Raw genomic sequence first — 9676 nt, 5'->3', positions numbered from 1 at the left:
TTTATTTTTCCATCAACTTTCTTATTTACATATTATTCATTCATTTAACCATTCTTATCATTCTTTTATTTTCTTACATTAATTATATACTTTATTTGTTTTTAATATTATGTCACACATGTTGTTTATTTTTAAAACTCGTGTTATAAATCATCCATTTTAAATTGTTTGATTATTTGCTTTAAATTTGTTTCCATATATTATCAATTGCAAATTTTTTATACTATCTATTTTATATACCATTTATTTTAAGATGTTTTGTGTATAACTTGTTCTAAATTCCTTATTACACAATATTTATTTTTAAACTCATTTATATATTATTACTTTATATATTACCTATTTTCATTTTTTATATATTATTTATTCCAAACTTATACATATATTACCTACTTTTTTTTATATATATATAATTTATTTATTGATTTGTATATTGTTGATTTCAAATTTCTTTTTCCCTTATTATTCATTTTCAAATTCATTATTTTTAAATTTGTTTACATTTTATTTTGCCTTATATTTTTTTTATTTTATACTCTTTGTTTTAAATTCATTGGTCTTTGATTATTGATGCTAGTATTTAAATAATTGCCATTATGTGTTTTATAAATTGTTTATTTGTATTTTCATATTGCCGTTTTTTTATCAAAGTTTTTACGCATCGTTTTAATATTGCTTCAATTTTCCCAAATTTTAAAAAAAAAACTTTTAAAAATAAGGCAATATTCGGTACTTTGGAGCTTTGAGAAAATCGTACCCTAACTTACTGGGTTTCAATTTTTTTGATCCAAATAACCGAATATCATTTTTAAACTTTAATGCATGAGACAAGCTTAGTTTCGAGGGTTAAAATGTCGTGTCCTAACTTACTGGATGTGACATCTTATTGCTTCGGGACAATGAGGTCTTAACATCAAATTTGATTTATTCGGGTTTTTAAAGAGGATCGTATTTTAAAATCTTTTCAAATTTTCGACATTAGGATGTTAATTAATCAATTAGGTACTAATTTTTGGGCGTTACGAGGGTGCTAATCTTTCCTCATGCGTAACCGACTCCCAAGCCCGTTTTCTCAAATTTTATAGACCAAAATCATTATTTTAATAAATCAAAATATTTTATTAAAATGATTAATCTCAAGGTGACCGATCACACCTCGAAAAAAGATGGCTGGCGACTCCATTTTTGTTTTAAAAGTTGACCCCGTTTTTCAAAATAAAAATAGTTTCGACAAGGAGGAAATGCAAAAATATGCAATGCTACATGTCAAAACCACAATATAAATACTAAGTGTTAAGTGCAATAGTAATGCACATTGTTTTCTCAATAAGAGAACGTAAGTTCGAACCTTAGAGACAACATTGTCGAGAGTAGGCATGATAATGTAGCGAAAAGGGGCGCATATTGCTAAAATCACCACCGCTCCGTAGTTGGCACACTCTGCTCCACCAGCCGTCCCGCTCCACTTATGGAGCATGATCTTGAAAACCACTACAACTTCCAAAAATGTTGGATGCATCCATCCATTCCCTACCCTACTCTACTTCAATTTAATTTTTGCTACTTATATTTAATATTTTTAATATTTTTAAAATTAAATATTTAAACATAATTCTTTAAAAACATATTTAAACATAGACTATATGATTTTTATATTACGTTATTACATTTTTACCTTTTTAATAGTTTAATATATAAGGATAAAATGATGATGTCATACAGTGGAACGTGTCAGGGCAAGGCAAGCAATTACTATAATTGCTCCATACCCACTATCCAAAAGAAAACATCCTCCTCACCCTATGTTGCATCCACTTTAAAAAAAAAATATGCTCTATATGGAGCGGATTGGTTCAAAATTCATCGTGCAGTTTAAGCTTTTCCATCCCAGTTGGGAGAGGATACCATTTACCTTGAACATGAACTATAAAACAATCAAAGAGGATACAAAAAAAAATCACAATACACATGATAATGATGACATCTTCCACTAATTGTGATTAAAGGTTAGTTAAACTATGTTTAATTAAATTAATCAAGATTAATTAATGGTTAACTATAGGATAAAAGAGAAAGCTAGTGGAAAATTCACCATTTTTCTCATTTCTTCTACTGTCCACCATTAATAGGAAACTTAAGAAAGCTTCAAAGTCCTTCAAGCATTTAGTCATTGATTTAGGCATGAAATTCAAGTCCTTTTCTTGTAACTTTTATAGATTTGAGGTTATGGGAGCTTGATTTAGCTATCCCGTTTACCCATTTGTAAAATAATTAAAGTTTTTGGAAGTTTCAATTGTTTAAAAATATATGAACTTGGTGTGAATTGATAGAAATTAAGCTTAGGTTATGAAAATGACTGAATTATAAAGTTTAATTGTTAGTTTCGTACATTAGGGACTAGATTGAATAAATTGAAAAAATGCTATGAAATTTCGGTAGGAATAGAAAGTAGGAGGTCCCTAATGAATATGTGTGAAATTGGATTAATTCGAAGCTCTAGATCGAAAATTATGATTGTCCCTGGTTTAGGGACTAAATTGAATAAATTGCAAATTATGTTTGGCTTTGTATTTGACAGTAATTTGGATGGAATTTGTTGAATTATTATTAGTATCTAAATATGACATTGAGAGGGAAAGGAAAGGCGAGAGCTGACGACGAGTGATGTGGAAACTTGATTTGTATTTTTATGATTCGGAAATAGAATGTTAATATGATCAAATGTTATGAATTGATTAGAAAGATGAAAATCAATGATGCTAATATGTTAGTATGGTATAATTTTTAGATTGGTTACTTGAAACATGTATAAATTGATTCATACAGTATAATTGGTACTTTTGATTACCTATGTTAATTGCCATGTTGATTGAGAATTTATATGAATGGCATATTAGTTGGATGAAAATGATATTTGAATTGAATGTATGCAATTGATTTAACTTGCATTATATTTTATTGAATCATGAAAATACTATTGAGCTCTATTGTTCAGCGTACAATTTATTTTTCCCGTACGCAGGTCTCGAGAAATGATTTCAGCATCCATTCAGAAATCCCCGACTCACTAATGTTTGTAAAGTTTCTTTTTGTTCGTTATATGGCATGTAACACTCCTTACCCGTATTCGATGCCGGAATAGAGTACGACGTATTACCAGAACACATACACTTTTAACCGTATTAAACCGAGTTGTAAAATTTCATATAAATTAAAGCTTTCAAATTGTTATTCTTGAGTCGCTAATTAGGGTTTACGTGACCCAATATATTCACAATTTTTCACTTCCTCGTCATATGAATTTATAAATTTTCAGTTACTTGTTGATTTCATCACGAGTGCCTGAATTGATTCATATCATTACATATTCTCATATCGTCACATTTTTCCTACTTAACTATTGTAATATATCAATTACTTAATATCTCATAAGCTAAGTGTCACATATATATTATCCATTCATCCCCCATTTAGCTATCAATATTAGCCACAAATATAGTACAAATTTTCTATATTCGATGTTAAACCAAAACCTGTTATTTCATTACCAACTAACATTACTAAATATACACATTATACTAGCCCAAGTGTTTAACCATTCACCCATGACATAAATATATTTTATCTATTATTGCCGAATATAGATATGCTTCAGAAATCATAATTCACCTCACCTAGTTACCGAATTAATCAATGCAACCTCAATGATGTAATCATCCTTTTAACTTACTTAACCAAGCCAAATCATATCATCATCTCACACATAAAATGACTCACCTATCGTACTTCTCAATTATGTCACTTAATAGACCAAATATACCTAAACTTTATCATCAAGATCAATACACAACCAAAATACATCCATATATCAAAATTACCAGACATATATATACCATGATTAAATTTCTTAAACATTTGATCAATTGCTTTTCAATACCGCAATAATTATTTCAATATCAATACGTATTTACCATTCAATTTAACATTTACCGATTATAATTGGGCATATAACCATTTATACACAATTCATTTATATATTTTATTGTCTTGCTCCTCCTCTCCATTCCACATCCTTAATGTATATAACACGCTTAAACAACATTAACTATATTTTCACTGTTTACTTATATGTAAATTCAAAATTTTCTATCCGACTCAGAGTCACTAAATTATTTATATCTTGAGCTACAGAGCTCCAAATTAAGATCCGTTAATTTTTCCAGAAACTAGACTCATATATCGTCTTACCATAAAATTTTCAGAATTTTTAGCTTAGCCAATAAGTACAGTTTATTCTTTAAAATCTCCCCTGTTTCACTATTTAGCAGTTCTGACCTTTCTTCACTAAAAATTAATTATCTCATTGTACAGAGTTCAGATGACATTATTGTTTGTTTATCTTGAAAATAGACTCTTTCAGGATTTCAAACATATAAATTATAACTCATAAATATTTTTAAAAATTTTAATGATTTTCCAAAGTCAGAACAGGGGATTCCAAAATCATTCTGACCCTGTCTTACTAAAATTCAAATATCTCAAAATATATAACTCTTTTGCTTACTCTGTTTCTTTTATGTGAAAATAGACTCATTCAAATTTAATTCTATATATTATTAAACCTCTAATTTTATTTCCACTATTTTTTTGTGATTTTTCAAAGTCACACAACTGTTGCTGTCCAAAACTGTTTGGTTGCTAAATTTACTCCTTTCATAATTTCACTTACTCTATTTCACTGATCAAGGTCAATTTCTCGTCTTTCTTGTTTTATAATAGCAAATTTAGCTTATTTAACACTCACATTTATCAAAACAGTCATTGACTCAAACTTTGGCAAAATTATGATTTTGCCCCTAAACTTTTGCATATTTACATTTTTACCCTAAATCTCGGAAATAAAACTTCATCCCTTATTCTTATGTTTTATGACATGCTGAACATTTTTCCCTTCTATGGAAACATCAAATTCCCACTCTAACACTTACTTATGAACATTAGGTATTTTTACCGATTTTGTCATTGCACTTGTTTTCACTTAAAATCGCCTAGCAAAAGTTGTCTAACATAATTTTAAGCTTCATATTCCATCACAAAACATCAAAATAAACACATTTCACCTATGGGTATTTTTCCAAATATGAACTCTAGGTTAAATTATTGCTAGAATAAGCTAAATCAAGTTACCGGGACTCCAAAAACGTAAAGAAGATTAAAAACGGGGCTTGGAATCACTTACTATAGAGCTTGGAAGCTTGAAAACCCTAACTATGACTTCCCCCTTCCTATATTCAGCCACCATGGAGAAGATGAGCACATTTTGTCATCTTTTTTTTTCCTTTTTATTTCTTTTTATTACTAAATTACCAAATTACCCCTAACTTAAAAATTTCCTTTTTCACTTATCTCATGTCCATTTTTGTCCATAACTTAACCAATGGTCTAATCATCATATAAAGACCTCCAATTTAAAATTTCATAACAATTGGACACCTCTAACATGTAGAACTCAACTTTTGTACTTTTATAATTTAGTCCTTTTTACTAAATTGAGTGCCCAAACGTCGAAATTTTCGAACGAAATTTTCACAAAATCATTGTAGACCATAAAATATAATAAAAATAAATATTTACTTGTCGGATTTGTGGTCTGAAACCACTGTTCCGACTAGGCCCAAAATCGGGCTGTTACATGGCATGTACCTAAGTTGGGTTGGTTTTGCTCAATACTTGATCAAGTCATTTTAAGACTTAGATTGATGATCTAGAAATGGTTAATGGTTGGTTTGTATAGATGAAATTGGAAAATAGATGTTCTATATGGGTAGTTGAAATACTTGTGTTCATACTTAATAGTATATGTCCAAGTGGTAATACTTTGAAGTTGCATAGTTGTCAAATATGAAATTGAATAATTATAGATTACAAATGATCATATGATTGATGGAACATATTGGAAATGTATGTTTTTTGGTTGAAATGGAAATTGGTATTGATGGAAATGAACTTTTAGGTAATGTAAGTTGGTACCATTTTGGCCATTTTCAAAACATACGGTCACGTCAAAAGATCAAGCATTTGTCATCGTGACGAGACCTAGTCAATAAGTTATGTAGCGACAAAGAACCTCCAAAGTTGCGACGTCAACCCAAAATTTTGTAATCTTTTCAATTTGATCCTATTTTGATCTCGAGTTAGCAAAAGAGCTTTCATAAGCTCGTGTAAAACTTGAAAATGATTATTGATCATATTATACACATATGTTATCCATATTTGAATGTTTAATAATATTAAATAGATTATAAATTATCATAATTGCTCCGGCAACGAATATAGCATCCTGTAGCTCGAACTTGACGATCGGGTCAGGCATAGGGGTGTTACAAGTACGACATCTTTAATGAGACTCTTGAGAACTTCAAGCAAATTCAATTTTCCTATCTGCAACTCCTTTACAGAGTTATCCCTTCAACAAAATTTATTCATCTTTAGCAACAACATTTTTTTACTCATCTTTAGCAAACTAAAGAAGTCTAGGAAAATTATTCTTAAAGGACTTGTCACCACACCAAATATCAATCCAGAAAAGAATGCTCTTACCGTCTAATCTACTACAATTTAGTGTGAAAAATTAAACCCTTTTCATTACTTAAGGAGCTTGTATCCAAGTAATTTTATGTCTTTTATGTTTATTTCTAGAATTATTTAGTTTTAATTTATATTGAATAAGATTGAGCTTTTAATGTTTTTTATGACTCTAGGTCGATCCGGGCCTAAGAAAGAACTAACAAGTTGATTGAGTATGTAGGACAACAACTTAAGCCAAAGAGTCGATGGATTGTCCCGGATGTTGCAACATCTAGAGGGAATGACGCGACAATGAAGCTAGCCTCAACATTTAGAAGAATTTCGAGCACAAATCCATAGGATGAGCTACTGTAACAACCTATACATGTTTGCCTACCTCCTCGTATGAGGCCTTCGAGTATAAGATTTGGCAGATAATCAAACACTATGCTTTTATTATGAAACTGTACTTATAAGATAGTTCGAATAGATATTTCCTTAATTAGTTAGTCTCAATAGACTTCCTAGCCACCGATAGCTCCAAACAGACTATCTCCTTGCTAAATCATGTAAGGTGGACTTCCCTCTTTATAAGATAGTCTTTAACAGACTTCTCCACGTTAGATAGTCCCAGTAGACGTCCTTTTACATTTGTTGATCCTTGCAAACACCTTTGTCTTCAAGTTAGTATTTAGCGGATATTCTACATATGATAATACGTGGTAGACTTTCCATATAAGGTAGCATTTGGCAGACTTCCCTTTTCTGGAGACATCGCTGCCAATATACATTTAGGAATAAGATCTGGAGAATCGTCTCACTTTCTCATAACCCATGTTGACTTGTCCATCACCTCTGGCAAACTCTTATTGGTGGATACTTATTTGAAAATACCTTGAAGGAAATACCCATTTCTTCAACATATACCCGCGTACAAGACACTTCCACATATTTCTCTTACCTTTGCATTTTGGCAGAACTTCTTATTAGCATGTTTGTATGTGTTCCCAAAAGCGCCATAACCATTATGTCAGACTTTTCACCACACAAATCATACAGTGATTTCCACTTATATGCCTAGACGGCTTCCCTACTTACTATCCTGGCAGACTCTATTCACCATAAGGCGTACCTGTTTACCACTGGGTCATGCCATAGCTAGCCATGGTCTTTCGACTCTAATGAGTCAATAACCATTTTCATGGTGTCACTCCATAGAGTTTGTAGATAACCATTTTCATGTTGTCATTCTATAAAGCCTGTAGGTTATTTCCAATCAATCCTCCTTGAATCCCTTTTCAATTTGTCTGTTCCTCTATTACGCTAAATTTCTTATCTTTAACTAACTCGCCAATAATTTCCTCCATACTCCGCATTTTATAAAATGCATATCACGCATATCATCACATTCACTAACATAACATAAAGTTCGCCATATAATAGTTTATAGATACACAACCATGTCATACATTTAGAGAACATGCTTGCAACAATCGTACAATCGTACAGCCATATGCAAACATAACCTTTCCAATTAGAAACGATTATATATGTAGACAATAGACTCGACTGAACTCAGTTTAGAACAAACAAACAACACAGCAACCAGAACAAACAAGAGCAACGCTCAAATAGTTGAGTACAGAAGCTCACATGCTATCATTCGTCTACAAATTCATGAATACATAGAGGTAAAGAAGCTTACCAGCTCACTGGATTCTCTACTTTCCAGACTCAAACTTCACGATCATTGCCCCATATACAGCCTTCCTCAACTTTCTCTTCTTCGGAGCAACCAAATAAGATATTATAGAAGAGAAGAAAACAAAACAAAAATGAGAAGAATTATGTTCGCAGAATAATGTTTCTCATACAAATATATAAACTTTCACACACGGTCACCAAATTCCCAAATTACCATCCATCGATAATCAGTCAGTTCCAATGTAACTAAACCAGATTTGAGACCCAACTATTTACCATTCATCCTTTAAAATTTCTAGATTTTTCAATAGAATCCGCCGAACTTACTTTCTCTTTCAATTAACTCTCAAATCTTCCTTAATTTCTAGACCTTAATAGAAACCAGGTGTGATAGCTACGACAATCGATGTTGTAACAACCATAAAGCAATGTCACGACACCCAACTTCGAACTGAAAGAGGGAGCATTTGGTGTGCAATGTTGTGATACCAGCTATATGGTGTTGCGACACTAGTTCGACGAAGTCCAAAACATAATGCAAGGGTGTTTTTGTCCATACAATCATATTTAACTTGTTAATCAGCCTGTAATTAACCTGATTAAGTCATACTACTCAACACTATATATATAAGCTCAAAACAATAGATTAGGGGACTTTTTTCTACAGATTTCTTTACACGAATTTCAATTTAGCTGTTAGCAAAATTAGGGGTTTTGCTTTTATGTTTTCTTAGCCAAAAGATTTCTATTTTGAAGTTGAGATGACTGTGAACATAGAATGTTCCGAATTCATGTTAACTTGATTCATCAATAAGCATTCTTTTTCTCATTTTTTTTATTTATATCTCTTTCATTAATTTTTTAATTGAATGTTTATATAAATATTAGAATAAACTTACGCTTTTATATACATCTCACATGAATCAATTGGTTAGTTGATTAATCGATTAAGTGAAGAACTATCTAAAATTGAGTATTTATTCAAGTTTGCTAAAGAACTTAGTATACTAAGATTGACGACCCTGGTAAAATATCTAGACAGGTGAGACCGAAAGGGTATCCCTTTGGGTAAGTCTTTACTAGACTTGTGTTAAGCAATGAGACCGACAGGGTATTAGTATGCCTAGGTGAGACCAAAATGGTATCTTAGGTAGTAACTCTTAGCGAAGAAGAAACCAAAAGGGTATTCCTAGTTAAGAGTGGTAAATAATTCAATTAAGGGTAGTTATCAACTTAATTAGTAATTAGTGATTCAATCGATTCTAGGCTGAGCAGTTTGCATCATTGAAACTAGGAATAGGAATTTTTGAAAGTTTAACCTAGGTTTAGTTTCAATTTAATTTAGTTTTGTTTTCAATCAATTTGGAATTTGCACTACTAATTCACAACTCGACTAGATTAGTAA

The sequence above is a fragment of the Gossypium raimondii genome, chromosome 7 (assembly GCF_025698545.1).
Source record: "Gossypium raimondii isolate GPD5lz chromosome 7, ASM2569854v1, whole genome shotgun sequence".
Lineage (NCBI taxonomy): Eukaryota > Viridiplantae > Streptophyta > Magnoliopsida > Malvales > Malvaceae > Gossypium > Gossypium raimondii.
This window is presented reverse-complemented; position numbering follows the sequence as displayed.